Source organism: Crocodylus porosus, unplaced genomic scaffold (assembly GCF_001723895.1).
Source record: "Crocodylus porosus isolate Cpor-Errol unplaced genomic scaffold, CroPor_comp1, whole genome shotgun sequence".
NCBI lineage: Eukaryota > Metazoa > Chordata > Crocodylia > Crocodylidae > Crocodylus > Crocodylus porosus.
The window spans coordinates 73,151,617-73,179,004 of record NW_017728931.1 but is presented as its reverse complement, the minus strand read 5'-3'; the positions used below and the strand labels follow the sequence as shown (position 1 = coordinate 73,179,004).

The window sequence follows — 27,388 nt, the reverse complement described above, 5'->3', positions numbered from 1 at the left end:
CAGGTGTGGGCACAGAAAGCGGAAGCTGCAAGAGGGAAGGGGAGCTCAAACATCCTGTGGCAGCAAACATCCAAAGTGAGGGCGGGGGAAAGGGAATAGCAGCCAGCCATGAACCCACTGGCCCCAAGTTGGACAGCCTTGCTATTAATATCCCCATTTCACTGACAGGGGACCTGCGGCGCAGAGAAACTAAAGCCTAAATGTGAAATTAGAATGGCTATTCTTGGCTTTGTAAGTGGGGGTTTTTCCACCATTACATGACAGGGTTCAAACCGACAGATACTTCAGTTTGTGGGAACGGGACCCAGATTTCCTTAAAAAAATTAAATAAAGCTGTAAGTTAGCCGGGGTGATGCATGGAATTTAGGGCCATAGGATTCATCTGGCCATACCCTTTTTTTTTTTTTTTTTAAAACAGTGGAGTATTCACAGTTTTTTATCTTTTGAGGCCATAAACAGAAACATTCTTAACATTATTTCTATTTGTATTGCTGGCAAACTACTGCTGTCTACAGATAGCTAGAGCAGAGACCTCAATTTGCTTGGGGGAAACTATACAAAGGAGAGGTGCGGGTATACAAAAGTACTATTTAATTTTACAGTGTAGTGTATCTGAATTAATAATAGTAATAATACTACTCAATGTCTTGAGTGGTTCAGGGTGCTTAGCCACTTATGGTCCACGAGATCTGATATTAATAACAAAATTCATAGGGTGTTAAAATATTTGTAATAAGTTCTCTCAAGTGGGAGAATTCTGGGATGCACTTATAATAAAGCAAACTTCATACAAAGGATTTTCTCCTCTATTAATTTCTCATTTTCTTTGTGCTAATCAAATATCTTAGTTAATAAAGCATGAATCTTTGCACTTTAAGAAAATATAGACTTTACAAAAATAAAATAAAAGCTGAATGCCCTAATTCTTTAGGGGGGATTCTTTCCATAGCATTTTTATTGATGTGTTATATTCTTATCCATTATAGTCCATTCCAAATAATATTTGGGGGTTTTTTTTAATAGAGATATACCCAGATGAACAGTTTTGCATTGCTTTCCTTATCTTTAGCTCCGTGTATAATAATAAGCAATTACTATTTTGAATTGCATGTAAAAATCCTGTTGGAGAGGGAGGGAAAGTTGTAATTACTGCTCTTGAGGCTGAATGAATGTTTTTATGTAGAGCATTTTATAGACTATGCAGGATAGGAATCCAGGTTGGAGTGGGGCTAGGTCATCAAGTGCAGTCCCCTGCTGTTGTGAGAAGCATCAAGGGAACTGCTTTCTTTCTAGAAAATGTAGTTCATATAATATGAAATATAACTAGCTCAACACACATTTTCAGATCTTGAAAATATGATTTCACTCAAATCTGTGGGAGTTTTCCTACTGAATTCAGTGCGGCCAGGACTTCACTGCTGGTGTGTGTATGTTCAGTGTAAGAAATGTGTAAAGGGTTTTACATAATAAGTAGACATTTTAATAAATCTCCTTTCCAGTGCATTGCCTTTGTTATCAGTATGAACAATATTACCCATTTACCAATTTCTTGTGCCTCGCAGCTAGCCTTTTTGTATTTATGTTTTTGGTCATGGTTGCAGTAGCTAGTATTGCATCTCAATAGTACAAGTAATACAAAGAAAGTGTTTTTAAAATAAATCTAAGAATAAAGGTGTGAATCAAGGAGTGCATTGTTCAAGTTAGCAAGTACTTGACTAAGCAGTCTTAATGGGGCAGAATAAAGACATTCAGGAGATTAGACATCTGAATCATGGTTGATTTTAGACTGCATGTTCATTTCTTGAGGACTATATTAAACTGGCTAGTTAACAAATTTCTGAAGGGAGTAATAAGAAGAAATTGAACTGTTTGATTTTATTTCCAATTGGGACTACAGATAATCATAGCAAAAGACTTTGAACAATTTAAAGCAATATTTCTAGGTTTGGGCATACTAAGACCCCTACTCCTGTCCATCATAATGACCACACTTTTGGTTTTGTTTTTTTCCTACCAGATGAAGTTCAAGACCCTTCTGAGAGTGGTGTCATTGTCTGTCATTGTGTAACCTTTCCTCTGCCAGTTATTTCACATTTAAAAATGTAGCAAGAAAAACTATGTATGTATTTTCAAGCTTGAGATCACATAAAAAAAATCTGGTTAAATCTTACTGGCTTTTAATGCTCCTGAGACAGGGGCAGGCAATTATTTTGGGTGGAGGGCCACCTCCTGAGTGTTGCCAAGCCATCGAGGGCCACATGACAGGCAGCCAGAGGCAGATGAATATTAATTTTCTAAATTTTTTTTAGGGGCCCCGTGGGTGGGACAGAATGTCCTGGCGGGCCGCATCCAGCCCTCAAGCCACATTTTACCCACCCCTGTTCCAAGAGATAATAGAAGATTGGAAACCTTAATTTCCAATATTACACTTTCTTTTACTAATGAAGTTTCATTAATTAGAGGTGATTTTTATCTTTTCATTGTAGATTCAAGCAATGTGTTATAACAATCCTAAAACAATGTCCTTTTTCAAGAAACTATGGTGACAAAGAGCAGGCAGAACAGTTGGCCGTACTGAAGGCTTCAGGCCAGCCTTGACTAATCTGGGAAATCAGCCATAGCATGACAGCCTGAGATGAGCCATGCTGGCTAAGTTAAGGTCCCAAGTTCAAAGCTGTGGCCTGACATATGATGCAGTTTCTAATTTAAGAAGCTATTTTCTTCTTGACACATCCTCTCAAAAAAACCAAGAAGAACCATTTTCAAATGACTCTGCCATGGTTTTTTTCTTCTGAAAGACTTCCCAAAATTTGCTTCAATTAGGTCCATGCTTTTTACAAATTGTTTTGTATACTCACTCCCAATTTTATAAAGGAGGCAAATTATGCTGAACCTTCCATGGGATTCACACCTCATCTGTTTCTTTAAACAGAGGTAGTTAACTGTGGTAGTTTGAAGTCAGGCAGAAGGAAGTTGCACAAAAAGTGATCTGCGCAGGAAATCCATAACTGAGGTGGCCATTGGAGACAGTATGTCTCTGGTCACTCAGTAGCAAGATTCTACCAACAAAGCAGTCTTCCTTTGCACCCTATCCTTTCCTGAGGCTCTAATTTTATAGAGCATATAATACATATAGAGATGTCTTCAGGGTTTTTTGAGTACTAGAAAGAATACTCTGAAAAGACAGATCTATTCCTACATGTCAGTGGCCCTTTATCTCCCATTGTGTTTCCTTTTGCTTTGCTTGGAGAAGATGACCATGTTGGCCTGAGAGAGTAACGCACAAATCTAGGCTTTGATGATCTCTAATTTGTACAAAACCTTTCTGGCCAGCGTAAGTTCAACAGCTGTCAATAAAAATATAACATATGCCAGTTTTACAGTGATTGCAATGCTATAGATTCTTCTATCCCAAGTACAGAAATAGCAAATATTAAACCTAGGATAGTAAAAAATGTTTTTTTTTCCAGTGGTAATCATGCCCAAGTACTGATATAAGGCTCAGTTATTACTGCTGCTTGATGTTCTATCAAGCCTTTTCTTCTTATAAATTGGCAGTTATTGAGGTGACTTCTGGGAAATCTTTTCTCCCTAGTGTCACTCTTTTGTTACATCAGTTTTGTACATCCTGCATCTTTCCTTTTAATCAAAAGAAAAACCCTGCTTCTTTATCAGAAGGCATTTCAGACCTTTCTGCTGTTTCTCACTTTAAATACTGCCCTGCCCTACAACTAATGCAATCAATCTCTGAGAGTGCAGAATAAAGCACCCCTTCTCCCCTCAGGATGTCTTTAACAATATTTTTTTTCCTTGGCTGTGCTTTGATTCACATTTTAATAAACTTCATCCCCTTTGCCCCAGTTCTGAAAGATGTTTAATGCTAATCATTTAATGAGGGATAGGTAGCCATATTAGTCTGAAGTTATGTAGAAGGCAGGGAAGGGTCAGATAGCATCCAACAAAGTAGGCTGTGTAGTCTATAAAAGCTCCTGTCTTTGGAAGAGCTAGTAAATAAGGTGTTACCATGCCCTGATTGGACAAAAAAGCTTAACATGGGAAAAGGGATTGATATCAGAAGTAAAAATGAATAGTAGCTTAGGTAGAAGTAATTACATTTGCTGTGTGCAAGAATGAACTGCCGATCAGCTTTAGATATAACAGACCACCAGCTTGTATATTAACAGACATATACATTTGACAATTTAAAAGTGACACTTTCAGGAAGCCGAACAAAATTATATGCCAGACTGTCTCAAAGAACAAACTTAAACAGAAGAAGGAGACTGGAAATTGGAAGAGGTTTTTAAATACTTTTAGCTGACCCAAAACCCATGTTGTTGGGGGGTTGTTTGCTTGCTTATTTTTTTAAATAGGCTTGATTCAAAGAAGAAGGTTTACTATACAAAGTAAAATATATTTTTTATATATATATATATAAAAATATAAATAAATAAATAAATAAAACAAATGAGAGGAAAGGAGAGCTGATAGCAATTAAGAGAATTTGGAATCTTGTGTTTTTGTAGAAAATTCATGAGGAGAGCCAAAGAATATAAGAAGAAATGTATAGAAGCAAAATTAAGAATAGTAATTCTTTAGAATAGAATTCCATAATATATTAGGAATTTAAGGAATGATATTAGTCTATTCCAGACATGGGAAGGCATCAAAATAATGCACAAGAGGTCCAGTCATATGCAATAAAAAGTTGTTCTATATCTGAGAAAAAGACAGATAATTTAATCCTATCGGGGTGATGATTGAATGCTTGCCATTCTTATAATAGCTAAGAAGGATGTTAAAGTTAAGCATGTTTAAATCAGGAAGTTAGGAAGACTGCATTCCACAAGTTTTAAAAGCCCTGGCCAAGGACCTGAATGGAATATTAAGTTTCAGTAAGTGGTAGAACACTGGGGAAGTGCCATCAGATTACAAGAAAGCTAATGTACCAAAATTTAAAAAGGCAAACAGGACACCCAGGTAATTATTGGCTTATCACCCTGATATCACCCCAACCAAAACTTAGGTAATAGCTAGTATAGGACTCAATAAAGAATTTAATAAGAGTAACATAATTAGTGAAAATCAACTGTGGCACTAATTGGCTCTAAATTTGGCACTTTCTCCTAAGGGGAGGAAGGAGGGAAAACAGCAAAACAAAGACACTAGACCTCAAAAAAACAGAGTTTAGCAATCTCAGGGAACTGGTAGGCAGGATACCCTGGAAGGCAAGTCTGCAGGAATAAGCAGCCCAGGAGAGTGGAGTGCACTTTAAAGTGGCTTTATTAAGGGTGCATGATACAACAGAAGAATGGGAAGTACAACAGATGACCATCCTAGCTAGACAGTCATAGACAGTCAGCTTCTATGAGCTGAAACTCAAAAAAAAATCTTGCAAAAGACAGAAACATGGGCATTGCTAGGGAAGAATGGGAAAGGCATGTAGTAAGGGAATTAGGGAGGTCAAGGCACAATTAGAGGTACAACTGGCAAAGGTAGTAAAAGGCAATAAAAAGGGATTCAACAAGATTGTCAAAAGTAACAGAAAGACCAACAAAACCATAGATCCCTTACAGAATGCAGAATCTAGTTATGGGTGGTGGAGAAGGCTGAAGTGTTGAATGCCTCTTTTAAGTCAGTCTTCACAAATAAGAACAGCTACCAGATTTTGAATGTAATTGCCAGAAAAGATGGGGAAGGAGTCAAACAGCATATAGTTATAGAAGAACAGGTTAGGGATTACTTAGAGAAGTTAGATGCTTTAAAGTCAGCACAGCCAGGGACTGGCTAAGGTAATTTCAGAGCTATTGGCTATCTTTGAGAACTCTTAGCGGTCTGGTGAGGATTGGAAAAGGGCAACCATGGTGCCTATCTTTAAGAAAAGGAAGAAGGAATTATAGACCAGTCATCCTGACCTTGATGTACTTGGAAAGATCATGGAGAAGGTCCCCAAGGAGTCTACTGTAAAGTTATCTAATGGAGAGCAAGTTGATCATGAACAGTGAGTGTGGATTCACCAAGAGTAAATCATACCAGACCAACCTAACTTCCTTCTATCATAAGATGATGGGTTCTGTGGTTGGGGAGAGAGCAGTGGATGTGATAAACTTTGATTTTAGACAGTTTTAACACTGGCTCTCACAACATTCTCATTAACAAGTTAAGGAAATACAGACTAGATGAAAGTACTGTACAGTGGATATATAACAGGTTGGATCCTCATGCTCAATTGAGTAGTCATCAATAGCTCAGTGTCTAGTTGGGAGGAAGTATCAAGTGGGTTCCCCCAGGGGGGTATGCCCTGGGTCTGGTATTATTTAAGATCTTCAATAATTATTTGAACAATGGGATTGAGTGCTTTTGTAGCAAATTAGTGGATGGTACCAAATTAGGTTGGCAGTGTAGCGCTAGGATCCTGAATTGCCTGGATAGACAGGAGAAATGGACCACAGTCATCAAAATGAGGTTCAGCAAGGACAAGTGCAAAATCCTGCACTTAGGAGGAAAATAATTTCATGCAGAAATGCAGACTGGGGGATGATTGGCTAGGCTGAAGTATTGCAGACCTGGGGGATACAGTAGAAGATAATCTGAATATGAGCCAACAGTATGCTCTTGTTGCAAAAACAGCCAACGGCATACTGGGTTGTATTAATAGGAGCATCACTTGTGTCATGGGGCGGGGACCCAGGAGCGGCCGTGATCTCTCCTAGCGCCTCCTACCATGCCAAGTGGGTGTCCTTGCACACTCGCCCGCCATGTCTTTGATGACAAAAGTATTAAGGGAGGCTGCCTTTTTGCTCCCTTGGACACGTTACCCCTGCTGTATCCCGGTTTGAGTCCCGTCTTAGTGGACCCCATGCATTAAAGCCTCAAGGGCTACGCGTGGCTCCTACCACCCCTAATACCACGCCCCAAGCCTCTCAGACGTACCGGACGTTGTCGAGTCAATTTCTTAGGTGGCCTGCATCTTCTCGGATGCTCACCGGCCTCTCCTTCTTTAGAGTCGCCTGCGCTCCCCGCGGATGCTCCCAGGCCTCTCTAGGCTGAACCCACACTGGGCCCTTCTCCCTCTTACAATCCCACCCACACTGGGCTCCTGCCTTACACTCCCTGCCCACACTGGGGCCTCGTCTCACAATTGGGGCTCTGGTAGCCATAGCCATGCCTGGCCCCCAAATTCCCCTCCCTGGGGCTTCTATTCCTCTGTGCACCTTTCCTGGGGCTCCTCACAATTGGGGCTCAGGTGGCCATAGCCATGCCTGATCCCCAATGCAGTGTGCCCCTTCTCAGGGCTAGGGTCAGTGCACCCCCTTCTTGGGTCCACAAACCCCACCAAGGCTCAGGTGGTCATAGCCATGCCTGGCCCCCAGACCCGCCTCCTCAGGTCTTACAATTCCTATACAGCTCAGGTGTCCTCAGCCTTACCTGGCCCCCAATGCACTGTGACCCTTCTCAGGGCTCTGGGGTCAATGCACCCCTAGATGCAGCACCCCCTCTGGCACCAGGGTCCCCACACTCCTGTGAAGCCCCTAATGAGGCCTCCTCCAACCCCTTATAGCCTCACCCGGTCCTCCGGTGTAACAACTACCAGCAGAAAACTCAAGCCCCTGGGATACAACATCAACTCCAAGCCATCTGGCAAAATGTAAACCTCTATGTCACCTAGCTAATCATCAGTCAGATCCCTGCCAGGGCTTTCTCCTCCCAGTATCCTCAAGCCAAAGCTATTCAGGCCATCAAGCTGCCTACTCCAGCAGAACTCCTTCACCCTTCAATGTTAGCAGGGAACTGCCTGCTTGGCCTCAGCCTAGACTGTTTATATAGGCCAGACTCTGCCCCCTTCCGGTCAGCTGACCGACTGCAGTTGCCCCGGCAACCGGCAGCTGTACCTTTCCCTAGGCGCAGGCACTTCAGTGCCCTGCGACAACTTGCAAATCAAAGGAAGTGATTTTTACACTCTATTCATGAACCTGTGAGGTTCCTTCCACCCTACTTTCCCATGGTTCTGAGACAAGTTATTGAAAAACAGGTTGTCAAACTAACCTGTTAGATTTCTGGTGCTATTAGACTTCGTATCCAGTGATACAAACTGAAATGATACAAAATTGCCATGGCAAACATTGAATGGAGTTGAAACTAGCTAAGTGAGAAGTCTTAAAGTGAATCATCACTGTGCAGGTGTTTCAAATTGAGTCATTTAGGGATCGCGTGTTAGGCCCACCCAATGAGTCGAAATAAAACATAAAAAAATTAGTGATAAAATTTGTAGATGACTAAAATAATTTGTGGTAAATAAAAGGTCAGGACTAATATCAAACCATTTGTCTTGTTTAGTGAGCTTGTCTTGTTTAGTGCGCTGTGTGCAAGCAAACAATATTTATTTTAATATGGAAACATGTAAAGTCTTTTTACATAAGAAAATTAATGTAGGTCATAATTATCTGAAGTGGGACTCCATCTGAGAAATGCTTACTCTGAGAAGAACTGGGGTGTTCTGGTAAATGATCAGATAAACACAAATTTCCAGTTTGATATTTTACCCAAAGGGTCAATACAATCTTTGATTAAGTGTTTATTTATATCAGAAAGTGGATAATTTTACTTTTGTATTAGTTACTGGTAAAACTGCCACAGAAATACCGTATCTAGTCCTGGTATCTACAATTAAAGAAGGTGGTTTATAAACTGGAGGAAGTTCAAGAACAAGACAAGCCACAAGGACTGCAAAACAGGCCTTAGTATGTAAGGGCGTCTATACATGAGCAGTGAGGCTGTACCCATGCACTGTAATTACAGCACATCGGAGGAGATTCTATTAATTATTCTGCTGGAGCATGGTAATTGCTGTGCTCCAACACCCTCCAGGATCTCATGTATCAGTGTCCCCATGCTTAAAAGTGATGGCGGGGGCTCTTTTAACTAAAGTTCATTTGACAAACTTTAGATAAAGTGCCCTCACCACCACTTTCAAGCACAGGGGCACTGATAGACGAGATGGTCCAGGTGCTTTAATTAGAGTGGCTTTAATTAGAGCTATTCTAATTAAAGACCCCCTGTCCCCCCTCTCCTGAGCATGTGTATAAACACCCTGAGCTTCCATGAACTCACTCTGTTCAGTATATCAAAGGGAAAGTTAAAAAGTTACTTTAATTCTGTAAGTACATAAGTAACCATATGGGAAAGATAAATTTGACAATAAAGGATTCTTCAACTAGCGGATAAAGATTTAACGAATCTAATAGCTGGAACTTGATGTTGGACATATTCAGACTACAGACAAGGAACAAATTTAACTGCAGTTTTTAAACAACTTCCCCATGGCTGAGGAAGATTCATTATCACTTAAAATTTATAAGTAAAGATTGGATGTTTTTCTAAAAGATATGCTCAATATCAATCAGGAATATATTTAAAGATATTCTCCAGCCTGGGTTAAGCAGGTGGCCAGTCTGAATGAACAGAGATCTAGGATTTATTAAGCAGGGGAAGTGTGGCACACTTTCCTTCTGGCAACGGAGAGATGGAGGTGAGTAGGCCTGTGTGAAGCGGCTAGTATTCACTTCTGATTCGGCCAATTCGGGAGACAGTGATTCAATTTGGTGATTTGAATCATCGTCCCAAATCGATTCAGCTGAATTTGATTTCAGAGATTCAGCTGCTGCCGAATCTCTGAATCATGCAGGCCCATCCCCGGCTCACTCTCCCAGCCCAGCAATAGCTGTTCCACCTGCCCCAGCTCCTGACACTTGGGAGGGGGGGAAGAAGCCCCAACTCACCAGGTGCCCAGGGGGGGCAATCCCCACTGCCCCCCACAACCCCATGCTGTGTGGGGGGCTCTGCATGAGCCCCCCAACCACCCCTGCTGTCCCATCCCACCCCACCCCCCACAGCAGCCCTGCCTGCCCCAGCTCTGGCCCTTTTACGGAAAAAAAAAACCCCAAATCCCTGGAATCACTGGTTCTGCCTCATGGGGCAATCCCCACTGCCCTGTGCCACATGGGGAGCTCTTCCATGAGCCTCCCAAAGCCCTGAGGCTGCTGCAGAAACTGATGAGTCTGGGGGGGTTCTTTTTCTTTTTTCTTAAAGGGCCAGAGCTGGGGCAGGTGGGGCAGTCATGGGGGGGCTGGTACAGCAGGGTTGTGGGAGGCTCATGCAGAGTCCCCAACACAGCATGAGGCAGTGGGGAACAGTGGGGATCACTCCCCCACGCAGCACCTGGTGAGTAGGGGCTTTTTTTTAAATCACCAGGAGCTGAGGTGGGCAGGGCAGCCATAGTGGGGGCTGTGGGAGTGGGCAGGGATGGGGGATCTGGGGGAGAGGGCAGGGGATGGGGCCTGGCAGGGGTCCCCACCATGGTCCCCTCTCCCCTCTTTCAGCCTCCCTTACTTGCCCACTACTCAACAGCTTCAAGTCCAGCTCCAGCTCCCTGCTGCAGCCACTGGGGACTGCCCAAATCATTGAAACTCTCTAAATCTTTTCTGAAGATTTGGAGAGCTTCAAGTCAATTCAGACCTTGATTCAATTCAGATTTGGAAATTTGGCCACTAAATCAGGCCAAACTCCTCTGAATTGAATCAGCAATGGGAAATGAAAGCACTGATCACCTTGCTAGATTAAATTCTTAATAGAAGTACTACTGCATTAATAGCAAAATATAATGAGTTGATTTTAGAACAAGATAAGGAATAGTAATGCAAAATGATGTTATTTTAACACTGTGAATAAAAATATGGATCTAAAATATAAAGTATTTTCTCAGGTTTTCATTTCTTAAAGGGCCAGAGCTGGGGGAGACTGGGGGAGCAGGGGAGCATTTGGGGGCTCATGGAGAGCCCCTCATGCAGCATGGGACAGTGGGGGGCAGCAGGGATCACCCCCGCACACCTGGCAGCAACCGCTGAGTCGAGGCTTTTTTTTTTTTTCCCCCTAAGTGCCTTGAGCTGGGGCAGCCATTGCCGGGCTGGGAGAATGGGCAAGGGATGGGCCTGGCCTTCGTGATTCAGAGATTCGACTGCTGACAAATCTCTGAAGCAGATTTGGCCAAATTGATTCGGGATAGTGATTCAAATCACCAAATGGAATCACTGTCCCCTGAATCGTTGGAATCCAAAGTGAATACTAACTGCTTCACAGTCTTAATGTGTATGTCTAAAACCAGTGAATGAAGGTCCCATCTAAAGTCACCAAGTGATATGGGAGTTTATGAATAGAAGGCACGACTTTGTTTTCAATGTTGTCACTTTTTCGTTATCATTAGTTGTGAGTAATACAACTGCTGTCCTCCCTTTCAGACTTCGAATCAGCATATAGTCTTCATCCATTTTACTAAAGGAAACTACCTTCCACAGAGCTTATGCTCATTTAATAAAATTTCCTATGCAACCAATATATAAATAAGCAAACAAATATAATGCCTTCTAACTACTATTTTTTTAATTTACAGTGGTTATGTTATAAATGTATTCAGAGTGTTTTCTAGCATATCAGTGAACATTTTCAAGAAGTTTAATTTGGTTACCCTTCCTGTAGAGCTTAGTAGGAATTCTACAGTTTTCATTCTGAGGATGAACCTGAAGAGACTGTGGAAAATAAATGTGCTAATGAGAAAATATTTCAGAATGCCTCAGATCTGTTTGTAACTTTTTTTTCATTTCCTGCCTTGACTGTTAAGTAAGAAGGGTAGCTTAATGACTTATAACATTAGAGTAATGTGTCATAGTAATTAAAAGATATGCGAGTGTTTCACAGAAGAGTATAAGCCTTCTAATTGGAAGCTGAGAAAATCCACCTGGTGAGCAAGATGGGTTATTATTATTAATTTTATTTTGTTTTTTCAAAAAAAAAAAAAAAAAAAAGGCAACCAAGGGTCAGATTCTGCAATTGGTGGTAAGCCCTTTTGACACTATTGGCTCACTGACAGCTCCCAAATTCTGAGGGCTAACCTAGGTTGCCCTGAACCCCTGGCATATGTTTGAGTACTATAGAAGCTTTTCTAATTTATACAACCTGGCCACAGCAAATGAAGAAGGGACCAGCTGCACCAGAGGAATTCTGACTTCATGGATCATGATTCCTTTTTACATGTTCAGGTGTAGAGGGCCTTTTCAGGGGCGGTTTCCAGTAATGTCACTTACAGTCATGGCAGCCACGTGGCAGCAATTAGTAAATTATGTATTTGTAGACTAATACTCAATTTCTGAAAAAGAAAAGTAGGAATGCAAGAAAAACAGCACTGAGAAAGAGAAAAAAGCAGTACATCAGGGAGGTTCTGTATACCTTATCATTGCCAAATTCTTCATCCTTGGTCCTTTATATCCTCCTATCTAATGTGCCAACTATGAGTCTGAAGAAAGCCATACATATACCACCCTCCCTGTGTTAGCTGCACAACTCTAACACATATATGTTTAAGGAGAGAGGTAAAGACAACAGCATTTAATCTTCGCTATTCCAGCTGAGCTAGTTCCATTGCTTAAACCACAGTTCCATTCCACCCCAAAGTAGCTACCAGGATCTTGATAGTTGCAAGTAGATTTTTTTGGTGTACAGGTGTCTCATTGCAGTGCAGTTTGCCTTAGCACACTGCACTTCCTGTGAGTCCTTGAGTGCTTGTTATCTCTAAAATTGAGTTCCTCATGAAGGAGAGAGATGATGAAGAAGCTGGATCTTGGAGCAAGTAACTAGCTTCCCTGGGGTTTTAAGCTTGGGAAGTAGCACTGATTCCATTTGTTGGTTTTATGTTGGACTTTACCCTTACCGGTCACAGCTGCAGCTGTAATACAGGGGAGCAATTACAACATGATGACTGTTGCTTTATTTGATATATTACAGAACCTGTAGAGGTAGGCCCCACAGTGGTGGTCTTAAATTTTCTCTTTTGTTGTTTGGGTTTTTTTCATTATCTCTGAGTCTCAAGTGAGCTTTTTCCAAGCTAGTAGCTTGTGACAGAAGGCCAAAGGGATAAGACATCTTAGAGGTATAAAACACAGAAAAAGAAACTATGAGAAGAATTAGTTTCAGGCATCTGAAAGATTTCTGTTGCAACAAAATGAAAGTTTTGTCTGCTGTACATAGACAGTGATTCTAAGCTGCTGCAGTAAGTGGGCACCCCAAGGTGCAGCAAAATAAGGGCATGCAGTGTGCCAGCAGCCACCAACCTGGAACATAGCAAGGCCAAGGAAAAATGCCGCCTCTGTGAAGCTTTCTCATGTTGCCCCATTTTCAAAAAAGAACCAGTTTCCTGGCATCCAGAGGCATGGTGGTTACAGAGGGTCCATGTGATGGAGAGAGGAAACTTTGGAGATGCAGGTTTAATTTGTGGTTCTTCCAGAGATGTTTTGAGTGGATTTAGACAAGTTAAGTACTGACAGTTTTTTTTCCTATGGTTCATAAACAATGGAGCAATGAAGTTCTGAAACAGCCTTCCTATTGGAGTTGTAGACTTGGGGGGAAAGGGATGGGAGACTAACTACTTTTAGTATGGAGACTGATAAATTTGTGGGAGAGATTAGATCATGTAATGCCAGCTATAGTAGGTAATTGTACTCAGTGACTTGGGAAGTCTCTTCGAATCCTGTGTTCCTAAATCATCTAATTCCTCTGTGTTACTACCTTTTCCCCACTATTTGTATGTTTTTTTCTGTGACTTCAATAGGGCAGAGATTATTTCTGTTTGAACAAGGCAGTTGTATAACGGTTGGCTGCTGGGTCAGGACATGAGCCTCTCTACTCAGACCCCCGTCTGTCCACCCCGGTGAGTGGCTTCCAGCATTTGCAGTCTTGTAAAGGGTTAAAGCTGGTCGGTGGGGCAACACCAGAAGGGAGGCAGCCAACTCTGTGCACCCCATCCCACTCCTGTGCCAGTCTGCAGTATAAAAGAAGTTGGGAACCGCAAAGTTAAGGCATCTAAGTTTTACTGTAATACAGCTAGTCAAGAGACTTGTGTATATTGCATTAATTGATTTTTAAATAATATTTATGACAGTAGATGTCTGACTGCTTATCTATGCAAGAATTATTTAAAATAATAATAAATATTAAAAGTGAGACTATTTCAGAGGAGAAGGTCAAAGTGGAGGTAATCTAATAGAGTTTAATTTAACAAACCCAGAGAAGAGAAAACAGTTGCAAGAAAAGCTTAAACACAGTTGGCCAAATTCTATGCTCATTACCCATGCAAAACTGATTCACAGTGATGGAAGTTTTGCCTGAGGGATAAAAGTGGGACTGGGACCCATTTATGTTGATTTGCAGATCCAGTGATAGTATGACAAGAATAGTGATAAATCACAGCTGTGAGAATAAACAAGCTACTTCCCTTTTCAATAGAATTTCAGGCAGCAATAATAATATGACTTCAACATGCTGCCCTGATGCTTCATTGCCATGTTTGCTTTGTAACATTTCATCAATTTGCAGTATGTCACAATACAATGTCATCATATATTAACCCACTGCAATGCAAGTATACCAACACCAATGTTGGGAATGAAAGGCTCAGTTCAGTATGGTAGTTCCTCTCCCTCTCTTTTCACTTGCCTTCTTCACTGGCTGAGAGGGAGTGAGAAATACCAGATCACAGATTGCTCACCTTTCTGGTTTGTGGTGGATCTGTTTTCACTTGGGAATGCTAATTAGGTTGGTGAAGTTATTGAAAGATAGGTCAAAGTACCCCACATGACATAACACACAATCTGTAAATGAAATGTTTCTGATTTGACATTAGACAATGCTGCCAACCCAAGAATTGAAAAATCCTAAATCGGAGCCATGCAATCTTGAGAATGCGATGATGGCAAAATCAAAGCCAAAAATATTAAGAAACCACCATTTTGGTCACCTTTTAGTTTTCTAAAACCCTGATCACTGCCAATGTGTGCAACAATTGTAAGATGAAATTCAATCTTAGAGTGCATAAAAATAAGGGGGGGGCTTTACCCATGGCACAGAAGGGACTTCAGTGATGTGTGGGGCTGCAAATGCCAGCTTTTATGTGCCCCATGGGCTGCTGGCAAGTCCAGGAGTCCTGGTGGATGACTTTTCCCAGCTGCTCAGGCTTGCTGGGGTTAACAGCTTCCCACCCCAGAGCTGACAGTGGGAGTGGTTTGATTTGTGACTCAGCTGGTGCAATGGACTCTTCCTGAGTCCCGGATTGTCCGTCTCTGGATGGGAATGGAGGGAGTGATGCATACTGAACTGCTTAGACCTGACTTTATTTTTGCTGTGGGGGCGGGGCTAAGATGTTCTCCCCACTCTGCAGCATGGCTGGAGCAAAGCTGAGTAGAGCCAGGGGGGAAGCGGGGGCAGGGGTGGATGCAGGCTGCCCTCTGCAGTGTCAGGGCTCACTGTCCTGCTGCCCATCCCCCAGGAGCCCTATGCCAGTCACACCACCATGGTGAGGCACCCCCTGCCCACCTAGCAGCAGCGGGTGTCAGAACTTCATGATGCTGCCCTGCTGCTGCCGGGTAGGTAGAGAGTGTCTGGCCTTGGCGGTGCAGCTGGCATGGGGCTCCAAGGGACAGGGCAGCAGGGCAGGGAGCCCTGAGCCTGCAGCAGGCAGCCTGCATCTGACCTCACCCCAAGCACAAATATAGGTGCCCCCCCACACCCCTCTCCCTGGGAGTGCACAGATCAGCAGGGAGTTGCCCCCATCCCCTTGGACCAGTTGCATGTGGCTCTTTCTCACTCCCCGCCTTGGCCCTGAGCCCCATGCACTACCCTGGCTGGGCAGTACCCCCACACCCTGCCCCTGTCTCACCCCCTTACCATGAGGGTATCAATGTCCCACCACCCCACCCCCATAGACTTACTTGCAGGCAGCTGTGGGAGCTGTTCTCCACTGCTGCCTGGGGCTGTATTCCTGGTCATGTGCATGTGTACGTGCATGTGCATGTACATGGCGCCCCTTGCATTTGCTTACCACAGCCCCTTGCAGGCTGAAACTCTGCCAGCCTGCAAGGGAAATCCACAACTTCCCCAAGGAATAGAAATCTCGACCCCTGCACAATTCTGGGAATCCAAGACAAATGGTTCCCTGGACTCATGCAGCCTGGGACCGGGACTTGATGTTCCTATTTTGGGACTGTCCCGCCTGATTAGGGATGGGGCCTCTTTTGGAGGGGGGCCAATGCCTTTGTCCCCCCCGTGTACTCAGCATGTATGCTGGACTGCATAGCGGACAGTGGAGAATCTTCTACTAAGAGGGGAACTGCACAAGCATCCATTAAATCTGACTAACCACTATTACACTTAGACTAGTGGTCCCCTACCTTTCCCACCCCCCCTCAGGCCAGGTGAACAGTGTTCAGTCTGTTGGTGGGTCAGATCCAGCTGGAGGGCCAGATCTAGTGCTTATGAGGGTAAGGCAGCGTCTGATCCGGCTGTGGCCAGGGACAAGGAGTGACCCAGCCCTGGCTCAGCTGCACACAGAGGGAGGGGGGCATGGCCCAGCCCTGATATGGATACACAGGGAGAGAAGGGAGCATGGCCCAGGCCTGACCTGGCTGCACAGGACTTGGAAATTTGGCAGCAATACTTGGCACCCATGCCACCAAATTTCCTGACCCATTGTGAGCCCTATGGTTCAGATGCCAGGGCTCTGTTGGCCGCATTTGGCCTCCAGGATGGAGGTTGAGTACCCCTGGACTAAAGTTGTACCTTGTCAAACAAAGTTTAACTTTCCACTGGTTGCACCATTTCTAGACCAGACTAAGCACTGTGGATGCATATATGTTGAGTGTTCAGACTAAAAATAATTCTGTTGATAGAAATGAAATGCTTGTACACATTCAGATGTATTTGAAACATGCATGTGCTGCAGTGACTTCCTTCAACCTCTATGCTTCCCTCAATCCCCAGGCTTCCCTTCTCCAGTGGGTTCCCAGAACCCCCAGGTTCTCACGGGCATGCCGTGTCACTAGCTTGTAGATAAGGGGTTCCTCTATGTGGTCTGCCTCTCTCTCTCAATTTGTTCCTGACTATACCATGGTTGAGGGTAGGGGAAGGCACTACAGACAGCCTTGTAGTAGGGGAAAGCCAAATAACTTGCCTATGATGGGTTTGCTTTCAGGCTCAGCTTATACTTAGAAAACATGAGCTCCTGCTGTTGCAGGCATCTGTTTTAATGGCCAAAAAGTGAAAACTTCAGGCAGTTTTGGCAAAATTCCTAAACTGCTTCAATTCTTTCACAAGGGCAATAATCAGGTGCTAGGAAACTAAGAAAATCCTTAAGAAATAAGGGGCATGACTGATAAATTGCAGTAGTTCAGGACTGTCAAATGCATTTAGCCCTGTGGGTGAGATGAGTAGAGTGGGAGTGGCTGTGAGCCACATCAGGCCCATGGACCCTCTCCTCTTCTCCCTTCATCTCCCTCATGCTACATAATCTAGTCTGGAACCAGTGTGACCCAGATCCTGGAGCAGCTACATTGGGCACTTTGTGGGCACATTGGCTGCCTTAGCTGGACTGTGTCACACATGTTGCCCATCCTGGCAGCTTCAGGACTACACCACACATGATGCCTGCTCTCGCCAGTACAGACCCATGCTGACCTGGACCTGGACCTGGACCTGGACCTGGACCTGGACTGGCTGGAGTGGTGCACCATTTGCAGTCCATGTTCCAAAGCAGGCACTACATGTGGCTCAGTCTAAGCAGGATGGGTGCACAGCATGGGTCCCAGACTCACTGGAGTGACCACTGGATTAGGTATACTGAGGAGAAGGTCTGTGGACCCAATATGGCCTGTGGACCAGCCCCATGCCATGGGCACACACTGTGCCCTGTGTAAATCTGATTAGACCCAGCTGCAAAACCAGGGTCAGATGGCAGTAGTCCACAGGCCATATGTATGACACCCCCCTCCAGTAGTTGCTCCTTGACAAAAAAATAATTACAAGTAACAGCTATGAGATTCACACATACAAGATGCACGTGTTTTTTTTATTTGCTTGCTTAATCAATGACACTTGATCAGTCATTTGCAAATACCTTGTTCTATCTCACTAAAAACAGGTCAGATTTCTACAGATTCTTTATCTGCTCCATGTCTACAACTAATTTATTTGTAGAAGTTCATGCTGCTTAGGATTTGTCTCTGCAGATGGCTATGGACATAACTATGTAAAGAAGAAAATTGTCCCTTGGCTTTTCTTATTATGAAAATTCTTATATTGTTTAGGTAGTATATGCTAAGCATAGAGGTTGGGAGATAACAAGTAAAACAGCATCTAAAAGATGAGATTTTGCTAATTTGAAACCGTATACAATTTTATCTTATACTTTTCCCATTTTATAATTTTATATAATTGTTTGACTGAGATCAAATATATTTTTACCTCTTTAATCAAAGCCTGGGCTGTTGCACAAAAACATTTTATGTTGTCAAAATTAAATTAGGGCTGTAGTGTGCAGGATTCATTGCATTTTTAATGTAATAACTTTTAATAATTGATTGATCGTGTGTGTCTGTGTAGTATATGGTATTATGAGACAGTAATAATACATTACATAGGAGTACATTATTCATTAGATTAAACAGTCTATGTCATGGACTCAGGTTTCTTTCCTCAGCATATTCAGATGTGCACCAGGACCCAGTTCAGTTAGCAGCAGCTTGAGATACAGAATTAGCATATCGTTTCTTGGGGAATGCCCTTGAATGTGCTTGAGTAGCTGTCTTGAGTGAGACGTGAGCAGCATTGCTGAAAGAAATAGGGGAAATTTGTTTCAGGCAGTATGTATTAATCCTGTGTGGCTGTGCCTACTTTTATATCTCAGGAAAGCTCTTCAGAAGTGTCAGGATCATTGTTCAGTGATTAATGAACAGCCAGTACTGGACTGGTTTGGCATCTGGGGAATCAGTGCTAGGTCACATTACAGCGCACTTGTGTAGAGCTCCAAAGAGGGACTATATTGGGTACCAGGTAAGAATCTAATCCTCACCTCTAATGCTCTGAAGATATTGCTAAGAAATGATAAGCAGAGCTAAGGCCTGTCTACTGCTGCCTCAAGAAAATCTGCTCAATGTAAATTTTATAAGAAATTCTTTTTAAATGCATAGATATTCTGAACTGTGTTTAAGATTTTAATAGGGGTACGACTGACAAATCTTGCTGAACATTAAATGCTACCAAAAAAAAAATCAACCTTGATGTGGCCAACCAAGAGAGACAGGCAGGCAACATGACTTTTTATTAATATCACATGCCAGGGAACATTGTGTCATTTGCTAAGATGGATGGAACAAAATGTTTCCATTTGGCATAATACTTAGAAATGGAGAAAATTGCAATCAATCAAGTGCTGCAACATTAGCAAAATGAGGGAAAAAATACCTCTAGAAACCTAAGAACATACTGTGTAACTGTCTTCTATTAATGATCATTCATTTCATACTCAATAGTGCAAGATTAAAGGTTCATTTTCAGGTTTTTATATCAAAACTTGTATTGTGAGTAGCATAGCTCAACTGAAGGTCTGTGATCCGCTACTTCAAGGCATTATTCTGTACATGTTGTAGTATCTGTTTGTTGTAATTGTGTCACACCACAGAATGGTGATTAAATATTATTCTTTTAATTGTTCAATAAAAGATAAGTTGCAAGTTGTGAAGAATGCTGGCATGTCTGCAGGTGGCTGGTATAGCCGAATGCTGACAATACACCTGAAAATTAGCGATATAGCAGAATATGGGCTATGGAGCCTTTCATTGTAATGATTTTTTCATTATTAACATTTTCTTACTTATACACAATCACTGGAATATGTGTGTGCACATAAGTAAAATATATGTGTGTGTGTGTGTGTGCATGCACACATAAGTAAAATATTTTTGTGTGTGCACACTCGTGCTGCATATAAATTGCATCCTTAATAAGATACTTGCAGAAATGTTTGTATTAAGCTATATTGCTAAGCATAATTATTTCTATAAAAATATCAGTATTAATGTCATTTACCTCACAACGGTAACTATATGAGAATTCTCAAGTTACTTCGTGTGGTGTGTTCTCATAAGATAAGCATATAAGAAGTTTCCTTCCTAGCAAAGTGCCAATGGCACTACTGATATTAAAAGTTGTATCTAATTTTAAGTAGTTCTTTGCTTGTGGTTTTAAACCCTTTTAATTTTTTTTCCCCTTATAAATTGAAAAATGACTGGTCTTAACTTTTTCTTAATGAAGAAAACAAAATCTCTGCCATTGTAATCTCCCTTACCGGTGAGGGCCATTTGTTGCTTCTAGTTGTGGAAAGATAATCAGACATGATATTCATTTTTGGACAGAACGTTAGTGTGTCAGCTAAATGCACCTTCCATTTTAATTTTTCTTTTGGAAACTAAATCAAGAGAAACAAACACTTTTTTTCCTGAATAAAAAGTGTGAATTAGGAGGAGTGAAGACAGTGCTTTTGAAGGATAAAGCCACACACACTGGCAACACGTAGTGGGTGCACATGCAACCCCTGAGATCGGCCATGCACCCCCTGGAAGCACCAGCCACAAAACCGGAAGTGCCAGTGGAAGTGCACTTCCATTTTCACCGCTGGTAGTTCTGCACTTGATGATTGGCTACTGGAGGACTCTCTCCCCCGCCCTGGTCAGCTTTGGGGGGACCCCCGCATCAGTGATCTGGTGCCTCCTGAATCTCAGGAGGCACAAGTCACCCATGGCCACACAGCAGCTCTGAAGCAAGAAGCATATTTTCACTGAAGAAAATTCTGAACCTCCCTATGGGACAGATTCTGGAAGAAATCTAGAGTGACTTTTTTAAACCAATGTTATATACTCTGCATTTTCTCTAATGGGAATAGCTTCAGATCCTGTATTAAATTACCATTCCAAAAATGTTGCAAAACGCCATTGAGGTATCATAGGAGTTTCAGTTTTCTGTCACCAAACGTTCGATTTACAAAAGGCTGTTCTGGTTGCATCAGTGTTTATTGTGAGTAGCTTTGTTGAGTAGCCAAATTTGACCTGCGAATTTTAGACACATTTTTAAATCAGGATTGTGATGCTACCCAGCCTCTGGTATGGCCAGGACATGGTCCCAAACTTGTCATGCCTTCTGGTGTGGCCTCTTTCCCCAAACCCTCCTCTGCCATAATGCCATCTCCTGCTTGACCACTGAAAACAGACTGAGATGTTCTAAAGATCATCTCCCTGAGCAGTGGAGCCTCAGCTTTACCTGTCTCACCCTCGTCTTGTCAGCTTCTAGCAGAGGGGATTTTGCCAGCTCATAGAACCATGCTCTTGTCAAGTCAAGCACTCAGAAAAGATGGATCTCCCCACCCCTGTGAAAGAGGAGTGCCTGTATGCAGACAGAGAGAGGGGAAAAAACCCAAGGGAAAATATCAAAACAATGCTCTGATTTTTACTCTTTGTCTTAAACACAACTTGAACTCAACCTGCTTACTGAGGAGCCAAAGCCCCATATCCCCAGAAAGCTTTAGACAAAACCTTGCTCTCAAGTCAGAGCTTAAGTATGGTTTCTTACCTTGCCATTTACATATATCATCCATTGGATTCATGGGGAGCCCACATTATGCATATAACTTCCTGCTCGCCAAAAGATGCATGCTTACCAAACTAAAAATATTTCCTTTTCTAATTATAAATAGGAAAATATTGCATCTTACAGACATCAAAAATACTAGTCCAATATCCTACAGATAATTTTCTCACTTTCTTTCTGCACAGGAAGAAATGTCCTTTCTCTGAATAGGCAAGTGTTATTCTTACAGGTTCCTTCTTCTAAATTGTAAATTTGTCATTGATCTGTGGGGCCTATCTGACAAACCCCTCTCAGATGCTAATTATCACCCTCTCCCAGGTGTGAATAGGTGAGGAAAGCTTAAGCTGATCACTGTCCTACTAAGTAAGCCTGCCTAAAATATAAAATATATCAAAATTAATGTTTTATCAAATACCACACTATATATAAACATAAGGGTGTTACAGCTAAATACAGCTTGTCACTACCTGTACAAAGAAACTACGCATACCGTATCAGTTAAAGACTCAACAGTACTCACATGATGCCACACAAATCCCCCAGAACATAGTGGGAAACGTGATAAGGACTGTATGTTATAAACAAACAATGTTTATTATTGAGGCCCCATAATCTCTTTTGTCTAAATTAAATAGGAAAAGTTATTAGCATATCATTTACTTAAGAAATCCACATCCAACTTGTTTTTATTGTTCCACAGTAATTATAAAACTACTTTCATAGTTCTTCATTAAAGAATGTTTCAGCAGTCTTTACTTTTATTGGCTCCATCATATGTGTAATTTTTATTTGCTGAATAATTGGCAAAAGCCTTTCACTGAATTTTCTTCTTTCCGTTAGTCATAACTGCTTCTTTTACCCTCTTTTAAATCAAAGTATTTCTAATACAGTTATACTAATTTCTAGCACTAGGTTGCTCATTCTATTAATCAAATAGCAGGAAGCACTGGAAAGTAAACAAGTCTGCCCTTTTTATAGGAAAAAATGTTTCATAAAATAAATACAGACAAAAGATTTCATTTTATACAACCATATTTTTTTTTTGTACTTACATTCCCAAGAAATCTAAGCTTAGGTTAGTCATATATTTGAATCACTTATCTCTGTAGCTTTAGGCTACATACAGTTGTTAACTCTTTTAGACAAACTTTTTTTACTTACATCACTATTTCTTAACTTGGATATATTGGTGTCAGAAAAATTATCTTGTGTGGGGAAAAAAATGCAGAATTTGGCATTTTGCTTTCAAATGAAGAGGTCTAAAGCATAACTTAACTCATCCTTTCCAAAAATTCTGTGTCCTGCAACACTTACGATGAAATGCTGCTTTTGGTGAAATGAATGAAAGAATATATTGGCCATAGCTCAAGCAATGTAAATAAATACATTTTGCTGTATATTACCAATCTACACTATATCATGAGTCTCAATTACAGTATACAATCTGATGGAATTTGGGTTTCACTAAGCTAGCCAGCCTCCTAAGATTAATAAGCGTTTAAGTACTAAAGTTGTATATTTTTAAGATGCAGATTAAATGTTCTATCAAAAGAACTCTATTTTGCATTTCATTATATGCTAGATTGGGTTCTATTTAAAGATAAATCTGCAGTGGTTTATGAACTTATTTACATATTTAATTAAAGGAAATCTTGAGAATAAAATTTAGCTAGAATACATAGGGACCTACCAAATACACAATTTTATGGATTTCACGGAAGTCGTGTAATTGGCAGTCTCCCATGAAATAGGTGGATCCCTGTGAAAAAGCTGGCAAAGAGCTGTCGTCTACAAGGGTGGGGGGAGGGAGAAGGAAGCAAAGAAGAAAAAAAAGGGCAAACTGCCCATCTCCTGAAGGGGGTGGGGAGAGAGAAGCAGAAAAAGTTCCCATCTCTCTTTCTCCAGAAGGGGAGAAGGGAAGAGGAGGAGCCAGGAAAAGCCCTTCAACACTCTGCTTCAGCTGCAGAGGTCAGCAACCCCTAGCATCCGTGCCAGAACATGGCATGTGAGGCCATATTGCTCGGCGTGCTACAGCTGGCCTGGACTGTGGGCAGCTGCCAACAGCCATGGAGCCTGGGCTGCTCACACAGGCAACGGGGAGACTGTAAGCCCTGCTGCAAGCAACTTGGGCTCCATGGCAGGCAGCTGAGGGGCTGCAACTGGTGCATCAGGGTCTGGAGCCCTGGCCTGGCTCCGTGGTGGCAGCAGCTGCACAGACACCTCAGGGCGGACAGCCAGTAAGGGGCAGGGGGCAGCACACCTAGCACTGCCCACTCTTCTGCCTCCACCCTTCCCTGCACGGAAGGCCCCAGCTGCAGCAGCAGCAGCTCTGGCTGCAGTCCTTGGAGCCAGGTCATGTAGTGCAGTGGGACCTGAGATACGTAGTGGGGTGAGTACCTGCAGGGCTGGGTCCCGCCCCCCTGTATCTGCCCCAGCTCCTGCTGCAGGTGCCCTGGACTCTGAACACATTCTCCTTTTCTCTCTCCCTCTCCCCTATCCCGTGGCATGAGTTTCCACATAGCAGCAGTGGAGAGGCAGCACAGGCAGCAGGAGACCTGCCACAGCCCTGAGGGTCAGTGTCTCAGCAGTGCTGGCTGAACAAGGCCCCACAGAGGCCCTGGTGGTGGGGGCAGTGCAGGGGGGAGCAGCAGCATCACTCAGGCACCAGCAGCTCTGCTCCTATGCCATGCTGCCCCAGTGGCTGCTTGCTCTCTGGCATCTCCTGCCATTGCCTACCAGCCCTCAAAGAGTCCCTTGCTCATGTCCCCATGCCCACCCTACTGCACTGTCACCCCATGCCCATTCTGTTGCCACTGGGGAGGGAGAAAGAGGAGGAGAAGCATCAGTTGGAGGAAGGAAGAGGTGGGGAAGCATGGTCACGTGCATGCGTGTGTGTATGCATGCACATGTGTGCAGGGGGGGCAGGCAGGAGGTCCCCTCAGGATCTGGCCCTGGTATAGACCCCACTCCTGGGGGCAAGGAGGCAGGTGTGCTCCCCACTCCCAGCTGCCCCCAATCAGACACATCCACAGACATGTGCACATACACATGCATACACAGAGTGTCTGATCTTTCTTACTCACATGCATGCACAGAGCCCAGCAGGGCTGAGGGGCACAGACTCTACACCCAGGGGTGATAAACAGCAGGCATCTTCCCCTGTCCTGCCTGGTGTCCCTGCCTTCCCCCCTCCCCCTCCCAAATGGAGGGGCAGCTGCTTCCTCCCTGTACCCTGTTTTAAGTCTTGGTACCACTCCTTCTGCCCTTCCTGTTTCCCCTTCAATCTCCACTCCTTCCCCCCCACCACACACATACAGACACGTACTCACTGTCCAAGCTCCAGTACAAAGGAAAGGGAGAAGCCTGGAGCTTTTTTTGGAAAGGCAGACACAGGAGCAACAGCATTAGAGAGGAAAGGGAGGAAAGAAATGGCTTGTATTGCTCCCGAACAGGAGTTTTCTCCCACCCACCCTCCCCTGCTCGTTGCTAGTGGCAGCTGTATGTGGGCCTCTGGGCAGACAGCAGGGAAGGGACCAAGGCTACACTGCCACAATGAGGATCAGGCCCTTCGTAGCTCCCCTGCCATCTGACCCTGGCATGCCAACATCGTTCAAGTTGAAGTTGCATGGGTTTTGGCACTCGGCCCAAAAACATTGCCAATCCATGAGCTAGGGTTTTCAATCAATGCGTGGAAGGGGTGGGACTTGCAGCCAATCAGAGGCATGGAGGGGAACTTTGGTCTGCCTTCAAAATGGCAACCCTGACCTTCAAAGTGGCAACCCTAGCCATGATACAGCAGTGAAATCAGGGGCCCTGGCCATATTAGAGCCACCTTGGCCTATTAATCTGGTAGGTCCCTAGTAATACAGTATTCAAATCTATTGTAAATAAGCATTTATTAGTGGGTGGAATGCAGAAAGAGACATAGAACTAAAGCAGAAAGGTATACAGGTATGCTGGTAAATTAAAGATTCTGAAATTTCATCACTAATTTTGAAAGTCACCAAATTTTCAAAGTGGTGAGTTTTGTTTATGTCCAGAAGTGCCCAAGATTAAAAAGCTTCCCATCCAGTCAATACTGGATACTGATGCCAGATGGTAGATCATCTCAGATGAGGTAGATGATGATGGTCAGGCAGATAGCGAACAAGGTGGGAATGATCACACAACCTTGTTTGACCCTGGTTCAGATGTAGAAGATGTCAATTTCAGGTCTTCCACTCAGGACTGTGGTGGTCATATCATCATGCAGGAGCCTCAGCATGGTGACAAATTTCAGCATGCAGCCAAGGGATTGGAGGATGGTCTACAGAGCTTCACAATTTTGGTCAGGTCAATGCAAATGAGGAACAATTCTTAATTTTGCTCCTGATGTTTTTCTTGGATCTGCCTGGCAACAAAAACCATGTCCTCAGTGCCCCAGGATGGTCAGAATCTGTACTGGGTTTCTGGAAGAATCTCCTCAGTGATGCAACGAAGGCAGTTCAGGATGATGCGGGCCAGGATCTTAGTCATAATGATAGTGTCATAGGGTTGGAAGGGACCTAAACAGATCATCAGGCAGGAACAAGTGCTGGGGTCATAACACCCCAGCTAAATATCTATCCAGCCTCCTCTTGAAGACCCCCAAGGTAGCAGAGAGCACCACCTCCCTTGGGAGTCCATTCCAGAGCCTGGTAGCCGTAACCATAAAGTAATGTCTCCTGATGTCCAGCCTGAACCTTCTCTCTAACAATTTGTAGCCATTATTCCAGTGGTACCTGAGGGAACAGAGCCTCACTTAATTTCTGCTGGTCCTCCCTGGTGAGTTTGTAAACGACCACCAGATCCCCTCTCAGCCTTCTCTTGTGGAGGCTGAATAGATTCCGGCTCTTTAGCCTCTCTTTGTAGGGCCTGACCTGCTGCCCCTTGACTATGTGAGTGGCCCTCTTCTGGACCGTCTCAATGCTAGCCACATCCCTCTTGAAGTGCACCACCCAGAACTGGATGCAGTAGTCCAACTGCGGCCTGGTCAATGCCACATAGAGGGGAAGGATCACCTCCCTGGACCTGCTTGTAATGCATCTGTAGATGCACGACAAGGTGCAGTTAGCCTTAGTGACCACTTCCTCACATTGGCAGCTCATGTTCATCCTGTAGTCAACAATAACTCCAAGATCCCTTTCTGCCACTGTGTTGACTGGAAGGGTGTTCTCCAGCCTATAGGTGTGCTGCTGGTTCCTTCTCCGTAGATGCAGTACCCTGCACTTGTCTGCATTGAATTCCATCCTATTTTCATCCACCCACCTCTGTAACCTGTCTAAATCTAGCTGGATTCTGTCCCTCTCCTCCAGCGTGCCCACCTCGCCCGACATCTTGGTGTCACCAGTGAATTTGGACAGTGTGCTTTCCACACCCACATCCAGATCACTGATAAAGATGTTGAACAGTACAGGCCCTGGTACCAAGCCCTCAGGGATTCCACTGCCCACCTCCCTCCAGGTCAAAAACAATCCGTCCACCGCAAGTCTCTGGATGCAGCCATCTAGCTGTGTAGGCATTAATGCCACAGTCACCTAGTTTTTTTAATGAGAATGTGGTGAGAAACAGTGTCAAAGGCCTTCTTGAAGTCCACGTAGATGTCATCCACCTCAATGCCCACATCCAAGGACTTGGTGACCTGGTCATAAAAGGAAACCAGGTTAGTTGGGTAGGATCTGCCATCAGTGAACCCATGTTGGTTTCGCTTGAGCATTACTTCCCCTGCTGGGCCCCTGCAGATGTGTTCCTTGATAATTTTCTCTAAGGTCTTCCCAAGGACCAAGGTAAGACAGCAAAGTCCCACCGCTCACGCAGGTTTCTAACCTGTGTACAGGACCTCCACCTGACGCAG

The 27,388-nt window shown here is 43.4% G+C and overlaps 1 protein-coding gene across 11 annotated transcripts in view; it reads left to right on the top strand.

The window, feature by feature from the left end:
• Positions 1 to 27,388, top strand: part of SYT1 (synaptotagmin 1) — a 542,326-nt gene that overhangs the window by 261,537 nt on the left and 253,401 nt on the right. Inside the window, exon 1 of one of the 11 annotated variants that reach the window (XM_019543168.1) lies at positions 18,907 to 18,927. The exons of the other annotated variants lie outside the window; for them this stretch is intronic. The gene's annotated coding sequence lies outside the window, so the exon portion shown is untranslated. Of the gene's footprint in view, positions 1 to 18,906; positions 18,928 to 27,388 lie in introns of those variants that run through there. 11 annotated transcript variants of the gene reach the window in all.